At 30.4% G+C, this 9,421-nt stretch overlaps 1 long non-coding RNA gene across 1 annotated transcript in view; it reads left to right on the top strand.

Moving 5' to 3' along the window:
* The first annotated feature begins 904 nt into the window (after positions 1-904).
* The window catches only part of LOC148947758 (uncharacterized), a 35,504-nt gene continuing 26,987 nt past the window's right edge, over positions 905-9,421 (top strand). Inside the window, exon 1 of the long non-coding RNA XR_016142304.1 lies at positions 905-958. This is a non-coding gene — a long non-coding RNA (uncharacterized LOC148947758). The remainder of the gene's footprint in view (positions 959-9,421) is intronic.

Genomic DNA, 9,421 nt, shown 5'->3' with positions numbered 1-9,421 from the left:
GCGAAATGGCTTTTTATACCGCATTTGTTCCCGTATGTAAAATTTGTCCCACTTTAAGTTTCTTATCTTTCGCAAATGTCTTTGTTGCAATTATTTATCTGAAATTAATCTTGTCTGTTTGTCTTGTATTATTTATCTGAATGTTCCTTCTTGAAGTTTTTGATATTGATTTTCATTAAACATTAATCGAAAAAGGTTGAGATACGAGAATCTAGCAACCCATTAATTATTCTATTGTATAGGCTTGAAAGCCCAAGGGAAATTCGCTTTTAATTTCATCACTATTCACTTCACATTTATACAGTTTTCCCACCGTGGACTTTCCCTGCTGTGGTACCTCTGCATTTTTACTTCTGTTGCGTGCTTTAGGAAAACGATGAACGGAAAATGTGTGTTCACGGACTGAGCTGACCATGCTTACCTTTGACCGGTGAAAAGAAGGATAGACTGTACATGTTTTCTCAAATTTATGACCGATCTTTACCACACTTCACTTGACACTGAATCAACATTCATATTAAAGCGAGATTTTTCACCCATTCTCTCTAAAAAATACAAAACACAGCTTTTCCGAGAATTTCGAGCATGCCGCGGTTTTTACCGCATTTTGGTTCAAGGATGCCGCGGAAATGCCGCTTTTTGACGAGGCCGGCGCTGCGGAGCGGTGCCGGTCGAGTGGCAACACTGATTTACAGAACAAACAAAGAAATCTTAATTTAGACTGGATATTTTCATAGGTAAACTTTTGTTAAATACTTCTGACGAAAATATATAGGCTATTTGACATGTGTTTTGATTCCCAATTGAATTCCGGTTCTAAAGATAAGTGTCTTTATAGTTAAGCCATTTTAATTCTACATGAAATGGAAAATTTTTGCTTGAATTTGAAAAACCTAGTTTAAGTTTAGTTTTCAGCTCACTTGGGATCTTGGCTAGTCAGGAACACGGTATTGTTTCGGTAAATATCTACCAAATCATATTATTGAGTTAGTAATAAAGTGAATACACCATTTAATGCCTTTCTTTATGCTGATTACAAATATAATAATCATTTCAATTGGAAATTAGTTTCAGCCCCCCCCCCTAAATAAAACTAACCTAACCCTTAATTGGGAGATATAGAGGGGGGGCTGAAATTAATTTCTGATATAAATGATTAGCCTATTATATTCTTAATAAGCATAAAAAAAGGCATAAAATGGTGTATTCACTTTAGTCCTAACTCAATAATATGATTTGGTAGATATTTACCATTATTTCCCCCTGTAGAAGACAGAGGAGTATAGCCTAGGCTAGTTGGTCAATATCTACCAAATCATATTATTGAGTTAGGAATAAAGTGAATACACCATTCAATGCCTTTCTTTATGCTGATTACAAATATAATAAGCATTTCTATTGGATATGAATTTCAGCCCCCCCCCCCTATATAGACCTAACCCTGAATTGGCATATATAGGGGGGTGGGCTAAAATTCATTTCCAATAGAAATGCTTAGGCCTATTATATTCGTAATCAGCATAAAAAAAGGCATCAAATGGTATATTCACTTTAGTCCTAACTCAATAATATGATTTGGTAGATATTTACCATTATTTCCCCCTTTAGAAGACAGAGGAGTATAGCCTAGGCTAGTTGGTCAATATCTACCAAATCATATTATTGAGTTTGTAATATATTGAATACACCATTCAATGCCTTTTTTTATGCTGATTACGAATATAAGAAGCATTTCTATCGTAAATTAATTTCAGTCCCCCCCCCCCTATCGCGGCTATACCTAACCCCCACTGGACAGATATAGGGGGGGGCGGAAATTAATTTCCAATAGAAATGCTTATTATATTCGTTATCAGCATTAAAAAAAGGCAACAAATAACAATAATTACTTCTGTTGCAAATTGCATCTTGAGCCCTTCAAGGGGCCCCAAAGGCATTTTATATGAATTATGAAAGAGTATAAAAAAGCATCAAATGATGTTGTCAACTTTCATCCTAGCTAAATTATATTGCCAACTGCAAATTTACCTTGAACTTTAGGTAAAAGTTTCCAATTGTGGCCTATGATAAAGAGACATGTTAAGAAAACAATTCTTACTTTAAAATATGTATGATGATCCTAGTTAACATATTATCCAAGGGGAGAACCTTTATCCTCGAATCTTTCCTCTTTTTTCCTTCTTTTTCCAACTTAAAAGAAAAGAAATTTGTATTTTTGCATGCTCTCAATGCAATGTGTAAATCTATTGAAATTGTTGCTATAAGTTGGTTTTTTAGATGACATTGAATCCCATTATTAAGTTCCATTTTTTAAACAAAATTTAAAAATACACTTCTAAGAAATTGAAGAATATTGTAGAACCTATATACTTACAGAATATATACCCCAAACCCCCTAGTGTGCAAATATGTACCCAAAATTGCCTTCTGAAACTAAATATAACCAAATGAACTTTACCTTAATGCCTAAATATAACAAAATCAGAGTATATATTTTCACATCATTGGGTTGGGAATAAAATTCATGTGTGATGCAAATGAAGATTATATTTTGACTCAAAATGTAATTTTGCATATATATTTGCACACTAGGGGGTGGGGTTATATATTCTGTTAGCATAAAGGTTCTAAGATATTCTTCAATGTCTTAGAAGTGTATTTTAAAATCTTGTTTTAAAAAACAGAACTTAACAACAGGAATCAACATCATCTATAAAAATAAACTTATAGCAACAATTTCAAATGTTACACATTTTCTTGAAAGCATGGCAAAAATTATAATTTTTTTCTTTTGATTTGGAAAAAGAAGGATAACAGAGGAAAGATTTGAGGATAAAGGTTCTCCCCTTTGATAATATGTTAACTAGGATCATTTTACAGATTTTAAAGTAAGAGTTGTTTTCTTAACATGTCTCTTTATCATAGGCAACAATTGTAAATTTTTACCAAACTTTACACCCCCACCCCTCTAATGTGAAAATATATACCATGAATTGGAATTTACCCTGAATCTCAACACCAAAGTTTTGAATCACAAAATTCAGCAATATTTTTGTCAAGGGCATTTGAAAAACTTGAAACAATAGGAAAATGGTTTGACTTGAGTTACCTAATAAATGAGGTTTGAATTGTTATAAATAAGTATTTTTGGAATATATTACTCTTGAACAACTTATTTATAAACTAGTGATAGGTTTTTAACCAATTTTCAATAACTTAAATAGTGTTGATAACTTCTTTGTGTGGTTACAAAATGAAATACTTTTGGGGCCCCATTATAGCTCAAGATGCATTATGCAACAGAAGCAATTATTGTATTATGAAACACCATAAAAAAAGGCATCAAATGACATTTTTTCATTCATCCTAGCTAAATTATTGTGGCACCTGCAAAGTTACTGCTTTCTTTTTGAAGATAAAAAAACACCATGTTACTTACTGGTTTAGGCCACAGCACTCACAACCCTAGGGCCTGTCCCAAATCCCTTCTTTTGTTAAGCTGCAGATTAGATTCCCCTGATAAAAATACCTTATTTTTGTAAATTCTAGTTTAGCTATGTTTTGCTATCTTAGAAAGGGGTTAGGTTAGCTAAACAAAACTTCTCCCTTTAAAGGGCAGTGACCTTTGATGACCTTAATCATTTTTTCAGAAATGAATTTTACCCCCACGCCTATAAATACCAATTAAGGGTATATATTTGGACATCAGAGGGGGGGGGGTCAAGTTTAAACTTACCTCTCATTTGCATCAGAAATAAACTTTACCCCCCCTCCCCTAATGTGCAAATATATACCCTGAATTGGTATATATGCAGATGGGGGTAAAATTTATTTCCAACAAAAATGATTGTTACATTTGGAAAGAGCATAAAAACAGCATCAAGTAGTATGTTTACTTTATTCATAAGTCAATATTTTGAACTGTCAAAAATTTACCAGCAAATTTGCTTAATCACAATTTAGAAGGTTAAAAAGATGTAAAAATTATATATTCTAAATTTTAGAAAATTACCCAACAATGTGGCTTAAAATTCTATCCAAATAACAGAAAGTGCATTTTCAGAACTATAACCAGAGAAAAAAGAGAGGGTCAATTTCTAGTGGGCCATATAATTTAGCTAGGATGAAAGTGAAAACATCATTTGATGCTTTTTTATGCTCTTTCATAGTACAGTAATTGCTTCTGTCACAAACTGCATCTTGAGACCTTAATGGGGCCCAAATGTATTTTATATGAATTATGAAAGAGCATAAAAAAAACATTAATTGATGTTTTCACTTTCATCCTAGCTAAATTATATGGCCGACTGCAAATTTACCATGAAATTTACATCCCTGACCCCTTAATGTGTAAACATATACCTTGAATTGGAATATACAATGAATTGTTGATGGCAAAGTTTCAAATTGCAAAATTCAGTGCTATTTTTGTCAATGGCATTTGAAAAATTTGAAATGGTAGGAAAACAGTATGAATTGAAAATCAAGCAGTTTAAAGGTTAGGTTATTACTTCTTTGAGTGGTTACAAAAATGAAATACCTTTGGGGCCCCTTCAAGGGCTCAAGATGCATTCTGCAACAGAAGCAATTATTGTATTACAAAAGAGAATAAAAAAGGCATCAAATGACACTTTCACTTTAATCCTAGCTAAATTATTGTGCTACCTAGAAATTTGTCCCTTTTTAATGCTCTTACATTATTCAATAATTGCTTCTGGGGCTAATTGCATCTTGAGCCCTAACCTAAAACACTTATTTATAATAATTTAAACCTCATTTATTAGGCAACTCAAATATAAACAGTTCCTACTGTTTCAAGTTTTTCAAATGCCATCAACAAAATAGAACTGAATTTTGTTATTCAAAATTTTGCTGTCATCAATTCAGGGTATATTCCAATTCAGAGTATATATTTGCAAATTAGGGGGTGGGGATAGGTGAATATCATGGTAAATTTGCATTGGGCCATATATTCTAGCTAGGATGAATGTTAAAACATCATTTCATGCTTTTTTATGGTTTTTGATCATTCATGGAAAATACCTTTGGGGTCCCTTTAAGGGCTCAAGATACAATTAGCTACAGAGGCAATTATTGAATTATGAAAGAGTATAAAAAAGGTATCAAATGATGTTTTCACTTTCATTGTAGCTAAATTATATGGCCCACTCAAAACTTACTAAAGAGAGACAAAGTTCTAAAACTTAGAAATAAGAAAAGGGTTAACATAGAAGCTTGGGAATACCATCTCAGAGCATGTTTTTTTGCCCTGAATTCCTGAATTCATTATTAAATGTTTCATTGATAGTTCCTTGATATATAGAACAGACTTGAGAAATTGTTTCACAAACATGAAACAATAACCATTTACCTTTATACCTGTCAATTAGCTTTGGCTTTGTTGGAAAATACATTGTAGCTATATTTTAATTGAATATTTAGTTGTAATTTTGGTTAGGTTAGAATAGGTTTGTTTAGTTTAGGCCTACATATTTAATATATGCTATTCTTTACCTATCCCCCTCCCCGACCCCAAAAGTGTTAAAATATTTTCCAAAATTTCTTCTAAACTATTATATTTTTTATAATACCTAGGTATATTTCATTATTATTAACCTAACTTCAATTGTTGCATGTGTTATAACAAGAAAGTACTGTTCAATATTCCTAACCTAACACTTGTCCAAGATTTTAAAAAGTAGCTTTACTAGAATTCTACCCTATTTTTAGTAAAGCTTAATTTTTAGAATCTAGAGTTAAAAAATAAAGAAAAATATCTTTTACTAAAGCTTAATTTATATAACCTAGAGAACAGGCTTCACTTGTTTTAAGATTTATTTATTTATTTTTGTTCCTATTGTATGTTTGTTTGCTTTAGTTGTTTATGTAATTTCTATTTGTTCTGGGTTTCATTTATATTTTAATAGCAAAATATTTTTTTTGATTTTAAGCTTGATGTTCATATTCAATTCTATTCTATACTTGTTTTAAGATTTATTTATTCATTCATTTTAATACATTTTTTATCTTTTTTCCTGTGATTTCTTATTTAATTTCTGTTTTTTTTGGGGGGGGGGGAGAATTTAATTTATTCTTTAATAGTATTTCTGTTTTTTTTTTTAGTTTGAGTTATTGCACATTTCTATATCTTCAGATCTTAAATTTAGTATGTTCTTTACTTTTCTTTGAAACATTTCATTTTTGGAGTTTTTCTTATTAATTCATTTGAAACATGCTCATAAATATGACCTCAATTATATGAATTTTCTTCCAAAATTGAAGCTCCAAACAAATTTTTTCAAACTTGTAATCTACTTAGATTGTTTTTGCAGGCCAGAAAATCCTGTTATGCCAATTTTCCAAAAAACTTTGGACAAGTTCTTATTCTAACTGTAGTTTTTAATTCTTGCTGCCATTTATATTCTAATCAGATATTTCTTTGTTCTTGGTTTTCAATTTTGACTCATGGTAATTGTCATTGTTGCAAGTATTCTGTCTATTCCTTGTTGGTTATCCAATTTTCTTCTTGGCATTATGAATCTGCATAAGCACCCTTTTGAAAAAGACCTATAATGCTTGGTGTTTTATACTAATCTATGTTTCTCTGGTAATTTTGCCTTCATCATAGATACTAAAAATGATACAACTACTACCAAGATAAAAATGAGATTTGTTCATAAATATGATGTCACTCATGTGAATTTTTTTTTAAACTAAGGCTCTTAACAAATTTTCTCAAACTCATGACCCAGTTGTGACGTAATTTGTGTAGTAAGGTAGAAATTCTATTTGGCAGATTTCATCAAAAAATGAAATCCACAAATTTCTGTGGATTTCCTACTAAAATCTCAACCCCCCCCCAAAAAAAATCAGTTGTCTTAAAATTATGTTTTGCCCAGGGTAGCCACTCCTAATGATTTATCACTCGCCACTATCCACACATAGTGACTAACACTTACTTTACTTGACATAATTTTTCAATACTTTCCAAAATTTGTATCCCAATTATTTTCCAACCATCAAAAATCAGACAAAGATGATGGAAATATAGACCCTTCTTAAGCATAATGATCATAAGATAATGCGATTTTATTTCAAATTCTCTTGAGACTTGTGGTAAAGAATTTTATTTGAAAGCATGCATGTTCAGTTTAACTCTGAACATTGATGCTAAGAGGGTTATTTAGACAGCTGGATTGTGAGTTTTAATTTTATCTTCTTTTGCCATTCATTTTATTTTTCAAATGTCTGAAAATATTAACAAAAATCATTCTGAAATGAAAAAGGTATATTTTACATGACTATTATAAAATAAAAAGCATGATACCTATTTAGAAAAGGGAAGGGAGTCTTATGGTAAATTTAGACATATTTTCATAACTGAGCTATGCATTAGGTAAACATATCATTCAATGCCATTTTATGTTCTTTCAAGATATAATGATTGTTTTACTTGGAAACTAAATGGACGTTGTAAGATAATACTCTTTTTCTCTTACTTTTGGTTATGGAAAAGTACAAAAATATTGGTTAAAAACTTACCATGTGATTATAATCCCATTTTATTGAAGTCATATTATCAAAGGCATTGATTCATTCTGAACCAGTTGAAAAACCACACAATTGACAACTCTTAAAAATTTTCATATTTATTTTAAGTTATTAGCATCACTCTTGTTTAAACCTCTGTACCCATAAACTGAACTATCTTTGACAAAATCAATAAACTTATGACAAAATCAAGAAACTGTGACAAAATCAAAAATCAAGAAAGGCTCAATATGAATATATAATGTAAAAATAAATTTATAATCTCAGTATAAATATATAAATATAAATTTATATACATTTATATAAATACAGAATATATATTTGAATTTTAGGGAGAAGGAAAGGTAAAGCTTAGTATAGCTGCTGTCAAAATGTGTAACTAGAATTATTCTGCATCTTATGGAGTAAGAATTGTTCTCTTAAAATGATTCTTTCTCAATAACCCCAATTCTTGGCTTTTACCAAGTTGTTGGTCTAAGACAGGCAATTGAAGGTAATTCAAATGAATTCAGAGCCTAAAATATCTCCATGTCTTCCCCTGTCTTCCTAAGGCCTCAGAATCTGCATAAAGACAAGTCTATACCTATTTTATTTTGAGAAAACAAATATTTAATGTAAACTTAGTATGAGTCTGATTTTCTTTTTCTTTAATTTTTGGATTCAATATATTAATTTTAAATAGCATTACATAATATTTGAATGTTTGACGAATAAAGGAATTGATCTTTTTGCTAGAAATCCTAAGCATTAAAAAATTTGTTGAATTTTCCTTCATTTGAATTGTAAAAATTAGATATTTTTTCTTTTTTCTTTGAGATTATTATATTTTGCACATACTTTTATATTCAAATATATTCCCCTCTTTAATAAAAGATTATATATTATAGCCAAAACTAAAGATTTGGTTACTTTTACCAGATTGTTTTCTTGTGAAGTTTTAAATTATTTTCAGACTTATTTCTCCTTAATGGTTTGTCTTTATTTTGTACTCTGCTACCTTATATCTGTGTTAGAAGATTGATCAAACAGTTCATGGTAATAAACTTTAAGTAAGGAACATCTCAACTGAACAGTAAATAAAACTCTAAAACACTACCTCTAAACAAAAAAGAGCTGTTTCATTTTGATGTTCTTTTTTTACTTAGTGACATCTCTTACTGGAATACAGCCAAATTATCAAAAAACTACATTAAAAAAAATATATTAAAATACTATGGAAAAAATCCATTACTTCTGTGAATTTAAATTAAAACTTATGATAAAGGTCAGGTCAAATTCAAAGATAGCTATTATATATTAATATGTGAAAGAAAGGAAGGGGGGGGATGTAATTTTCAAAAAGGTTGTTGAGATATGTGGGGATTGAAAGTTTTGGTTGTAGGGTTTGAAAACTTCTAATATAGAGCAGAAGCGTTCATGCTGCTGCTTTATAAAACTTATTCAAACTAAAAGCTCATTCAGTTCCAATGTCACTATGTAAAATTTTTCTTTTGAGTCGTTGTTATTGATAGGTTATTACTTACTCGATTTCTCTTCAACTACATGTGAATATTTGCTCTAGTCTCGGACAAATAGCCAAATTTTCTCAAAACTATTCATTCATCTTATAGGAAAAAAAAATCTAAAAAGGGCTGGTAGCTATAAAGGTATACCTATAGTTAAAGCAGGTAATGGGAAAGCTGAAATGTGGAAGATTAGTAGCCTAAATCAGCCATACCACAATGTAGCAGCACTTGTGTTTATTTTGGTGATTACATTATGGCAAAACTAATATTATAGCTTTAGAATACATGTGACTGCGTGGATGCCAATCAAGATAATACTCCCAGAATAGTTGTTTTTTTTTGCAGTTATAGTGATCAATTAGTAT

Source organism: Artemia sp. Qi Xiang Cuo, chromosome 10, assembly GCF_049724085.1.
Source record: "Artemia sp. Qi Xiang Cuo chromosome 10, ASM4972408v1, whole genome shotgun sequence".
Taxonomy (NCBI): domain Eukaryota; kingdom Metazoa; phylum Arthropoda; class Branchiopoda; order Anostraca; family Artemiidae; genus Artemia; species Artemia sp. Qi Xiang Cuo.
The sequence above is the reverse complement of the archived record's forward strand: the minus strand, read 5'-3'. Positions and strand labels throughout refer to the sequence as shown.